Genomic DNA, 11,137 nt, shown 5'->3' with positions numbered 1-11,137 from the left:
CAGGTAGCTCCTCAATAACCCTGTCAGAGCCTGTATCACGAAATGCAGTGTTCCGTACAATGGGACGTCAGTACGATAAAAGTACTGAGTATGTATGGTTGGAATCAATAATATAAGTAAGACGGAGGTATAAAGAAAATAGAAGTAACCTGCCATTTGAGAACGTACAATACACAATGCATGAGTTTAAAATCATATGCAAGCATATACATATATGTAAGTATCATCATCATAACGTACCCGGCCTTTTCAGGACTCGGTGTATAATGTACCCGGCCCTTTCGGGACTCGGTGCGTAACGTACCCGGCCCTTTCAGGACTCGGTGCGTAACGTACCCGGCCCTTTCAGGACTCGGTGCGTAACGTACCCGGCCCTTTCGAGACTCGGTATGTAATACTAACTGATCAGTGGTTGTACAATAGGTGTCGTACCCGGCCGACTATAGTGCGGCTCTGTGTAGTAAAATAGTGCATACTTATATATATATATAGAATGCATAATAAGCCCATGAAGTAACAACAGCCTTTTAGAGTGACATAAGGTCGTAACCTCCGAATGAATTATGGAGTTCGTATCGATTCCAAGGAAATAACTTAATGATGATAAACATGATAATATGGTAAGAATCGATCAAATAATAAAGGCATTAAGATTTGGAATACATAGCATAGGAACGGAGTGAATTTGTTATGGAACACTTATGTTATGTTCTTGTTGGATTCGTGCCAAAGAAAGGGAGAGAAACAAACACCTTACATACCTTATCCGTCAAGCCACCACTTAAAGAATCCTTTACTTCGGTGCTTGCCCTTCACCTGAACCTATATATCAAGAAATACATCTTCAATCATACTTTCATCATATTTCCATCAACTTATATGCACTAATTATTGAAGACTAATTTGGGTTATGAAAATTTGGGCACCATCTCCCCTATTTTATCCACTTCCTCCAAATACCAAATAAGCCCCCAAACAATACCAACAACATCAACAACAATATCATCAAGATTCTACAAGATAAATAGGTATATTTTCATCCAAAACTCTCTTCAAACTTCAATCCATAAGCCAACAACACCAACATAATAATTATACCTCTTATTCTCATAAATATTCCTAAATCAACATTAATAAAGAGAAATTCACACCTTACCTTCACTAGAAAAAGAAGATCTTCAATATCTACTTTGAATCCGGGCCAACTCCAACGCAAAACAAAACTATAATCGCGACTACACGTTGTCCGGACCTCGATTAATACTTCGTCACTCTAAATTACTCAAAATCCTTACTTTTATGGTGTATATATGCCCTCATATGCTTGTTGAATTTTCTGGAATATTTGGGAAATTTTTATGAAGAAAAAATAGGGTTTTGCCCCTTATATAGTGGATTAGAGTCGGTTGGACCCGACTCTAAAATCCTTCTGCGTGTTCGTGCTGCCTTGGGGCGCGTTCGCACAGAGTCGGTCAGTGCTACTATGTGCGTTCACGCCACCCTTTGGTGCGTTCGCGTAGGGTTAAGCCCTGCACTGGCAGTCCGTCTTAAAATGCTCATAATTTTCTATTCCGATGTCGGATCGACGCGCGGTTTGTTGCGTTGGAAACTGGACTGCCCGAACTTCAATTTAGGATTTTATTTCACTTCAAAACCCCTCGTATACCATAAGATATTCCTTCCTCAAGTAGCGCCAAAATTACCCCTCCTATTCTGCTCCAAAATCCAACAACTTAATTTCCTTGATTCACTTGTCCTCAAATCCTTCTCCAGCTTATTATAATAACTTAAACCCTCCTAAACAAAAGATAGGCACATCTAATCTCATATACCTCCTAAAGGGTAACTCAAATCTCGACATACAAAACTACAGGGTGTAACAGAAAAAGGGAGAGTCTTCAATATGTCAGTTTTTAAAAGAAGGTTTGAAACCATTTTTACAAGTTTATGTGAAAAATGGGAAGAATAACAGTCTCAGATTATGAAGATGAGCTCAACATGAGCATGAAAAGCAAAGGTTTAGATCAAATTCAAAACAAATAAGGCAACACAGAATCTCAAACAAGAAATAATTCCAGGTTTTGAGATCATTTTCAAGTTCACAACAACCTTTAGAGGGTATTCCAAGATTAAACATATATCAGGTTCCTAACTCTGGTTTCAAAACCAACAATAAACTTATAGAATACAACAACAGACCTAGGTAACTGGCTAACAGAATGGGAGTAGACTTGTAATCACAAAAGAGATCCATACGCAATAGTTAAGCAAAAAAAGCCTCTTTCTTTCCTTTTATAGCAGATTCTAGGTAAAAATATTAGCAATACACACAATTCAAAAAGTGAGTTTTAAAACTTCATAGACTCCACTACCAGGAAATTTCAGAACCTTACCCTACCCTGTAGGAATACTCAGCCAATTTTAGTGGATCATATGACTCGTTTTATTCCTTTTTTCAAAACAGTAGTGACACTTAAGCAATTTTTCAGAATTTCAAATTACAAATCAACTTCCAAACATGGCCTAAGGCCATCTCCACAAAGAAACTGTAAGTTCATTAGCCATAAATCAAGTTGTAAAAGGACTTAGGACTAGCTTTTGTATCATAGATAGTGAGGGATGACAAGACATGATCATTAGATTCATAGTAAACTCAAAGTGCCTAGTGCTACAGGGTACAACTTTGCCATAGCCCCCTTAAGTCTCTATATCTTAGGTTCATTAAGAGGTCATAGAAACTTAGTTTATCACAAAATTGCCTTAACATACAAGCAGTCCTACAAAGGACATTAGGACAGGGCCTTAAGCTATTATCCTCAACCCTTTACTTCTAGATTTGAATAATACAGATTCAATCACAAATACAGGAATCATAAATAGAGTTCAACTAATGATAATGTAAGTCAAATTAGAACCAGAAAATCCACAAGAGTAGGAAGGAATATAAGACTATCTTTAGGAATAAACACGAGGCAAGTAGGGCCAAAGTAAGTCACAATTGATGACAAGTTCACATTGAAAACAATTATGAGTTCTAAAGGAGGTTCATATCACTGCCCTAGGCCACAAAGTGATACACTCAAGAGTATTACAGTCAACAAGATAGCATATGCAAGTTCCAGGGTCAGTTATAAGAAAAGAAGGCAGGAAAGTCATGAACCATCACTAATGCTTAGTCTCCAGAATCCATTTTGGGGGGGGGGGGGGGGGGGGGGTTTGACTCTAGTTTTTTTTATTCTGAGTGAGTGTCAACATGATATAGCAAATAACGAGGATACATAGAACTTATCTGGCCAAGGCATTCTCATTAGAACATATCAGCAATGGCTCAGGTGGAAGGTTAATACACACACAAGACCAAAGATATTCAAATCCTTCTAATAAACTAGTTAGACAAATTAGAGACCTATCCGGTTCTTACTTTTAAGCAAATTCTTCTTTTTAGAGTCTCCAGTTTACATTTAGCCATTCTAGTGTCTCTCAAAATAGTGTACAAAGTCATTTCCAACTTTCAGATGTCTAGACAAGTTAAAGAATGTCAAATGCATATCAAATAGGGCAAATAGTTATAAAGCAGACAAAGAATCTCTTTCTTATGGTCTTAACATGTTATTCAAGTCAAGTGAAAGAGAATCAAGGGTTTAGGAAATCATTCTTCACATGTTTGGAAAGAAAATAATCCCAAAGGGATGAAAACACATCCTAACATCCACAATACCAAACAAGCAGAAGTTTAACACCTTTTAAGTTCAAATATACATGAATAAGGATAGAAACATCATATTTTGATCTTTTAAAGTTATTTTCTCCATGTAAGTAGTCCTAGGAGATTATGGAAGTTAACACACAAGGTAGGTTCAAAAAGAAAATAGAGGTGTACATGAACAAGTTATTTAAAAAAAAAAGAAATAAAGCCTTAATTTCATTCTTTTGAAGCCAGTTTTATTTGATGATCATTTAACCTTCTCAGAGATGCTCCTATCACTTTCAAGTTACCATTTTTTGACTAGGACTTAACTAATGATTAATGCACATAAGAAACAAGCTTACTTTAGGGCTTTAAGCAGTTTTAGATAATAAGCATATGACAGTCACCGACAAAAACTAACCAGGTAATCCATACTCTATTAAGAACCATCCAACAACTAGAAAGCAAACTAGGTAACAATGACAGGACCAAAAGATAGTCAGGAAACACAGAAAACAACAACTGAACTTCCAGCCTTTTAAGACTAACATATGAGGCAATAAACAAGGTCCAAATTGAACACATAACTCATTTTTAACTTAGTAAACCTTCATACTCAATAGTTAATTGTTAAAGAATCTTTCTTTTCCCTTTTTAAACTTCATTACACCCATATTACATCATGGCAGCCTTAAACTTTCAATGAAACAATAACTAAACAAGACTTGTACCAAAAGGTTCAAAATCACACATAAATAGACACAAACACTAAGTTCTTTAAATGGAACTCTTAAGATGACTTTAGAATCACAATATAGGCAGACAACAGCAAACAAATTTAAACAATAAATATGGAAAAAGCTAGAGTAGGATAGTACCTTTCTATGGGGCAACCAAAAGATCAAAGCAATAGGGATCAGATCACAACTTTAGCACCAACACTAAGCCCTTAGAAATCAACCTTTTCTTTGCAAACTTTTCTTTTACTAGTATATCTAGAGTAGTCTAAAATAGGATATATATATATATATATATATATATATATATATATATATATATATATATATATTTTTTGTAGCGCTCTTGTATATCTAGTAGTGATATGATATAGTATATAGGCTATGTATATGGGTGGTATATTTATTGAATATATTTGTCTAAGGGACCAAAAATGGGAAGGAAAAGCCCACTCACCACCAAATTCCCCCCAATTTGAAACCCTCATTCAAAAATTCAAAAAATCCAGTAAAATTACAACTAATTTTCGTACTAATTCATGCCTCAACCAACCAGAATTTTACATATCACAAAAAATAATGAACTTATATCTTAAAATCCAACAAATCAGCAATATACTAGGATAGTACACCTAGTCATTAATAGGACAAAAACCAATACATTCAATGGCCAAAATAGGATAGAAACCCCTAAAATAGTACCCAATCTGAGGGACTTTCTAGGAAATTTCCCTAGATTCCCTCAGTCAAGTGTGCATGGCGCACAAGCTGGCTAAAGGCTCATGGCCTCGCCCATGGCAGCCACGCACAAGAGGAAATCTAAGTAACATCCTATAGAAAAACCCAAATTGCTATTGTTAATTAAAATTATACGAAATTAAACCTGGAAAACATAAGAGTTCATGACTGGCATGAAAGCCCTCACAAATCTGGCCAAAAATGGCCGTGAAACGACGTGGCATCACCGCCATGGCGGAACCCTAAAGTCTTGCAAATCGCCTGGTGGAAGAGAAAGGAAGTCGGGGTGGCAAATGAAAAGTGGGGGGGGGGGGGGGTGTGGAATGTTTATTTTAATAAACATCCACCCCTATTTATTTATAAGTCCCCCCCCCCCCTCCCCTCTCCCACCTTTAGTTTTAAAGGGTTAAATTCAACCCCTCCTCCATTTTAAGTTAAAATAAAATTAAGTATTAATGTACGCGTATAAAAATTTAAAACTTGCAAATTTAAAATATTAGCTTCAAAACAAGCTTAATATTGATATAGTTCCGGAGAACATTTAAGCATGCGAAAAGTGCGGTAAAAAATAAGTTGTAATTCATACGTCATCTTAATTAATAATTTTCCCGAGTTAAACGGGGCAGGATACACATTTTCTTTTTGAATTATATTTATGAAAGTAAACAACTTGTAATTTTCTTGCAATTATCATTTTTTACAGAATAATAATTAAACGTCAATTTTTTGCAAATTTCTTGGAATTTTTAAATTTTTAAGGGCATCCTTACTCTATCTTGGACTCGGGAAATTTGGAAAATTAAAATACGCCTTTTATGCGGTGAAAATTAGGTGTCAACAGTTTGTTTTGCCGGGGGTGCTTCATTCATGCTTGCAGGTACAAATAGATAGACTGATAGACCTCCCTAGTAGACAGGACCCGATATCAGCTGATTCGTGAGCTCCCTTTGTTCGGAGTTGCTAGGTCTTTTGGAGTCTTTCTTTCGAGCTTACAGACTTGATGGGTAGGTCGGCGCCCTGTCCCGTCCATGATATAATTATGCTTTCTTTAGAGGCTTGTAGACGAGTCCTGTATATGGTGTGCCAATGTGATAGCCTTGCCGGCTTGTATATACCTATTTTGGTGTTACATCTCGGAAAATTTTATGTCGTTGCACAGTAAATAGACTAAGGCGGGGTAAGAATTATATAATGTTCCTACGAGTAAGAAGTAGTACTTAACGGTTCTAATTCAGATCCAGAGATGTTTGAGGCAAGAGAAGAGAATTCGTTGAAGAATGTCAAGCTTAAGTTGTGTCTTGGAAAAGGGTTTGCAAAGTACCGAGCTAATGTTGATTTAATAATGTCTTGGGGAGAATTTATAACTCCCCTTAGATTGCTAATGAAGTGTTAAACAAGTGTTAAAAAGGTTCCATAAGTATTGGCGATCAAACGAAGCGACGAGAACAAGTTCGGAGAAAAAGTGGATTATACGACCATTTATACGGTCCGTATAACCGTTACAGTGAAGGCCCATCACTGACGGAGTTATATGGTCAATTATACGGACCGTATAATGGTCTGTATAACTCCCGACAGACAGTTTTATTTTTTTATAAAAAGAGGACTCAAGTCTCATATCTCATTTCTTATTTCCACCACTTCTCTCTAAACCTCTATAACATTCCACACACTTCATTTACATGAATCCAAGGAAAAGCAAAGATCAAATACCAAAAACTAGTAGAATTAAGTGCAAGAATGCTAGCTAGGGTTGATGGTAGCAAGAAATCTCTTTGGAATTGAAGTTAGGGTTTTCTTCAAGTGAGGCATTTCCATCCAAAACCCATTTCTACACAATCAAAGGTAAGTTTTATGATCATTTCATGTTATTTAGAATATTGAATGGTTGGGAGACTCGGATTATGGAAGAAGTAGAATATGGAGCTCATATGTGAAACAATGGTGTTCTTGAATAGTAGTGTGACATGAACCATAATTCTTGAGATAGTATGAGTATAATTTTGTTATAAATGATATTAAGAATATTGGAGAAACATTATATGAGGAAGAATGTGGTATTATATTATGGCCACGGCTATTGATGACCTTGAAAGGAAAATTTGAGAATTGAATAATGTCGAACTTGTCGACGCTATTGACTATGGTATCATGAATGTTGTATTTGATGTTTGGGAGTTGTTATATTATTTGGAGGAAGTCATATAAACAAAGGAGATGCTGCCCAATTTTTATTAGCTCTAGCTTAAGCTTGTGTATATTATCGATTATCTAATCTTAGCACGAATTCTCTTGAATGTAGAATCGTCGGCTACGAAGGGAACCATTTAGTCGATAGAGTTAAGGAGACAAAAAGTATTTAAGGCTAACTCTTCTTTCTAAAGGTATGTTTTTCCTCATTTTGCATCTTATAAAGGTTGTAAGCCTCGAGATTTTCTTGATATTGTTGACAATGTTTCTTCTGATGATAATGATAACAATTATGATGATGAGTTCAATTTTAGAGATGCCATCCAAGATATCCAAAACGTCCAAATCTTAGGGACGCTAGAAGCTCATAACTTACAACATTCTTGAGATACTTTGGTAAAAGCTCCTAATAGTGATAATGATAATGATAATGATGACGATGATAATAGTGATAATGATGATGATGATAATGATAATAGTGATGATGATAAAGATGATGGAATTCAATAATAGAAATCGCGAGTTTATAGACTTTGTGTCACCCCGATAGTGTTGAAATATTTCTCTCGGATACATATGTATGTTATAAATGTATGAATGCTATGTTGTGACACCGAGCCTATATGGCCGGGTACGATATCTATTGCGTGCATACCACTGCAATTGGGTACGTATAACACTGAGCCTTGGTAGGACCAGGTACGGATAACAATGAGCCTTGGTAGGGCCAGGTACGGATAACACTGAGCCTTGGTAGGGCCAAGTACGTTTAACACCAAGCTTTATTTTTCACGACCCAGCCCCGTGGGCCGCGACTGGTGCCCTAATTGGACACCCAAACAGACTTACGTACAAGATCGACATATCAAAGACTTATCCAAATTTAGCATACGTTCTTTTGCACAAATACTGAGAACAGACATCATCTTAAGCGGTCACCCATACAAAAACATCATATCAATCCTGTAGGCTGGCGGAATACACATCGCCCCAAATATACACACATAAACAAACATATGGGCCGTTTTGGGCATAATAACAAACGGGACCGCTTAAGGCACAAGTCACAGACATGATCGAACAAACACGACCCATGACCCACATATATGTCTACAGACCTCTACAGATAGCAACAGAATCACAAGACGGGACAGGGCCCCGTCATACCCCTGAACCACATACATATGTACAATGGCAAAAGACTGTACCAAGACGTAGGCTCCAGACAACCGAGCACTCCAAGACAGCAGAATAGAATCCTAAGCGGGCGGATCGGTAAATCAGTCGTTTGTACCTGCGTGGCATGAAACGCAGCCCCCGAAGAAAGGGGGTCAGTACGGAATATGTACCGAGTATGTAAAGCACGGAACGTAGTAAACAAAGTCATAACCGAAGCAGAAGGTGCAGAAAATGAACGGAATATCCAGAATAGCAAAATGCTGATCATAAAGCATAAATAGTGCATGCAGAAAACATATGTCATATCTGGTCCCATTACGGGACTGGGTAAACAGAACGTGGTCGCCACCCCGACACTGGCGCCACAACACAGCATAACTCCAGAGTAGGGAATAACTCCGTAACATATCATATCATATCATATCAGAATGTGCACATGTCAAATATATCAGATGGCCATATCATATCATATCATATCATCATATATCAGAATATGTGTACATGGCACAACATACTCCACAACCCATGTACATGTATACCTGCCCCCTCACATCGAGGCGCGGCGAACAATGCAGTGGAATACGCGTGATAACATATCCTGGCCCGGGCTCAGTGAAGGAAACATTGAGGCATCCACGAGTGGAGTAGTGAGAAACTAAATGCATATAATTAAATAAATTCCAAAACTCGATGGACAAATATATTTACGACATCCGAAGGCTCAGAAATCAGTTTCGGGTCAACCGAAATTAGTATACGAAAGTTACGAACTTTTGAAGTACAGAACGTTCTAAAAACGTTTCAGAAGCTCTTTTTGAAAATTCAAGTAACAATCATATTAGGGAACTTTTAAATATCCTTATGGATCAAATCGAATGGAGCCTTTAGAGTCATATGTACGTATCAAAATATATATCCAAGACTTTAGCCATATCAAATATTTTTCGAACAACATTCGGAAACATATCGAATAGAACTTCGGACATCATAAGTACGTATCAAACCATGTGGAATGGCTTATGGAAGTCAAAGATATTGGCTATCCTGGTGGCTTTAAGAATAGAATTTTCTTTAAAAGCATACATATGTGTTATTTGTTCGTTTCATAAAGGCCATGCCAAAAGAAAGAAAGGTAGGCTTTACATACCTGGGTTTCTATCTAATTGTCCAACGTCTACTTCTCGAACTCGTAAGACTACAATTAAGATGATAACATCACGATTAGACCACCTACACCATTTATAATTTAATTTGCATACAAATGGAACTTAACAAAATTCGAGTAGCATTTCCTCTATAACCCTTACTCCAATCCAATTCCAAAACGGTCCATAATACGTACAATATCCCCAACAACAGCAACAACACTAAATAGCAACATAACCACTTGATAATTTCCCCAAAAACCTCACCAAAATAGTCCACAAGGCAATCATGTCAACAAACTAGTTAATACTTTCGTAGCACCATTTCCGCCACTTTAAACTAGGGAATTCTTTCGTAAACAACTTAATTAACAAGATATGAGGATAAAACATACCTTAATTGATGAATCTATCAACCATCCTTTTCACTTAAATTTGCCAAGAACAATCTTGCTCCTGTTAGATATTTGAACAAGAACTATACTTGCTTTCATAAAATAAGTGTGAAACGTTGCTGCATAAGTTCATGAGAAATTATTTAGCTAAGTATAACTTGGGGCTGCTGGTTACGTTTGGAAATTGCTCCCAAAATGAGAAAATAGGTACTGCCAACGTTTAATTCCCTCAATGACTTGTTGCTAAAATTAACGAAAATGGGTGTTGGAAGCAGTTAGTCTACTTGGTATATAAGAAGACATGTGTCCCTTATTTTACTCATCCCTTAGAATTAACTTAGCTTCTTGTAAGCACATGAATTCTCCACGTAGCAACACTTGGACAGGCCATTTAATCCTTTTCCAACTATTGATGTTAATCTTTATCCAATGCTAGTAATTCCCTTGGTGGGACCGATGTGTCCCATGTTGTCTCCCTTAAAATCAATAGAATGTTTATAATAATTCTACACGTAATTTATTTCTTAATCTTGATTTAATTAAATATGGACTACTCTTAATATACTTCATATACTCATTATCATGATTATGCAACATGACACTAGTTCATAGCTCTTTTTGATACACGCAAAATATTATTTCCAATCATCGTTGTCACACTTTTTCCATCTTAAATCATTTCGGGACTTTATTCCTTGTATACATCGAGTTCTTAATTTTCATGCTTGAATATGACCATATTCTTCGGGCTCAGGTAAATTTGTTCATGTTGGATGTTTCAATTTCCTAGTCCAAAAATACGGGATGTTATGGAGTAAGATGGAAACTTATCAGAAAAAGATTATTGCTGGCCAAATTTCTTAATTATAAAGAATGAATAGGTAATGATGATGTCTAATACATGTCCAAAATTCATGTGGTAACGTGGATGATATGCCACCCCTCCAATTATTTTAATGTAAAAAGTAAAATCATAAGATATAATCTCATACACTAATATTTTAATATTTCTTTGAAATACATAAGCTTCCAAAAATTTTGTTATTGAAATATCATATCAACTTA

At 36.4% G+C, this 11,137-nt stretch overlaps 1 long non-coding RNA gene across 1 annotated transcript; it reads right to left on the bottom strand.

Moving 5' to 3' along the window:
* Nucleotides 1–8,225: 8,225 nt before the first annotated feature.
* LOC132605105 (uncharacterized) lies at nucleotides 8,226–10,390 on the bottom strand. The gene is made up of 3 exons (XR_009569036.1): nucleotides 10,073–10,390; nucleotides 9,680–9,727; nucleotides 8,226–8,647 (listed from the first exon to the last, which is right to left on the bottom strand). It is a non-coding gene; the product is annotated as an uncharacterized LOC132605105 (long non-coding RNA).
* Nucleotides 10,391–11,137: the final 747 nt, after the last annotated feature.

The sequence above is a fragment of the Lycium barbarum genome, chromosome 8, assembly GCF_019175385.1.
Source record: "Lycium barbarum isolate Lr01 chromosome 8, ASM1917538v2, whole genome shotgun sequence".
Lineage (NCBI taxonomy): Eukaryota > Viridiplantae > Streptophyta > Magnoliopsida > Solanales > Solanaceae > Lycium > Lycium barbarum.
The sequence above is the reverse complement of the archived record's forward strand: the minus strand, read 5'-3'. Positions and strand labels throughout refer to the sequence as shown.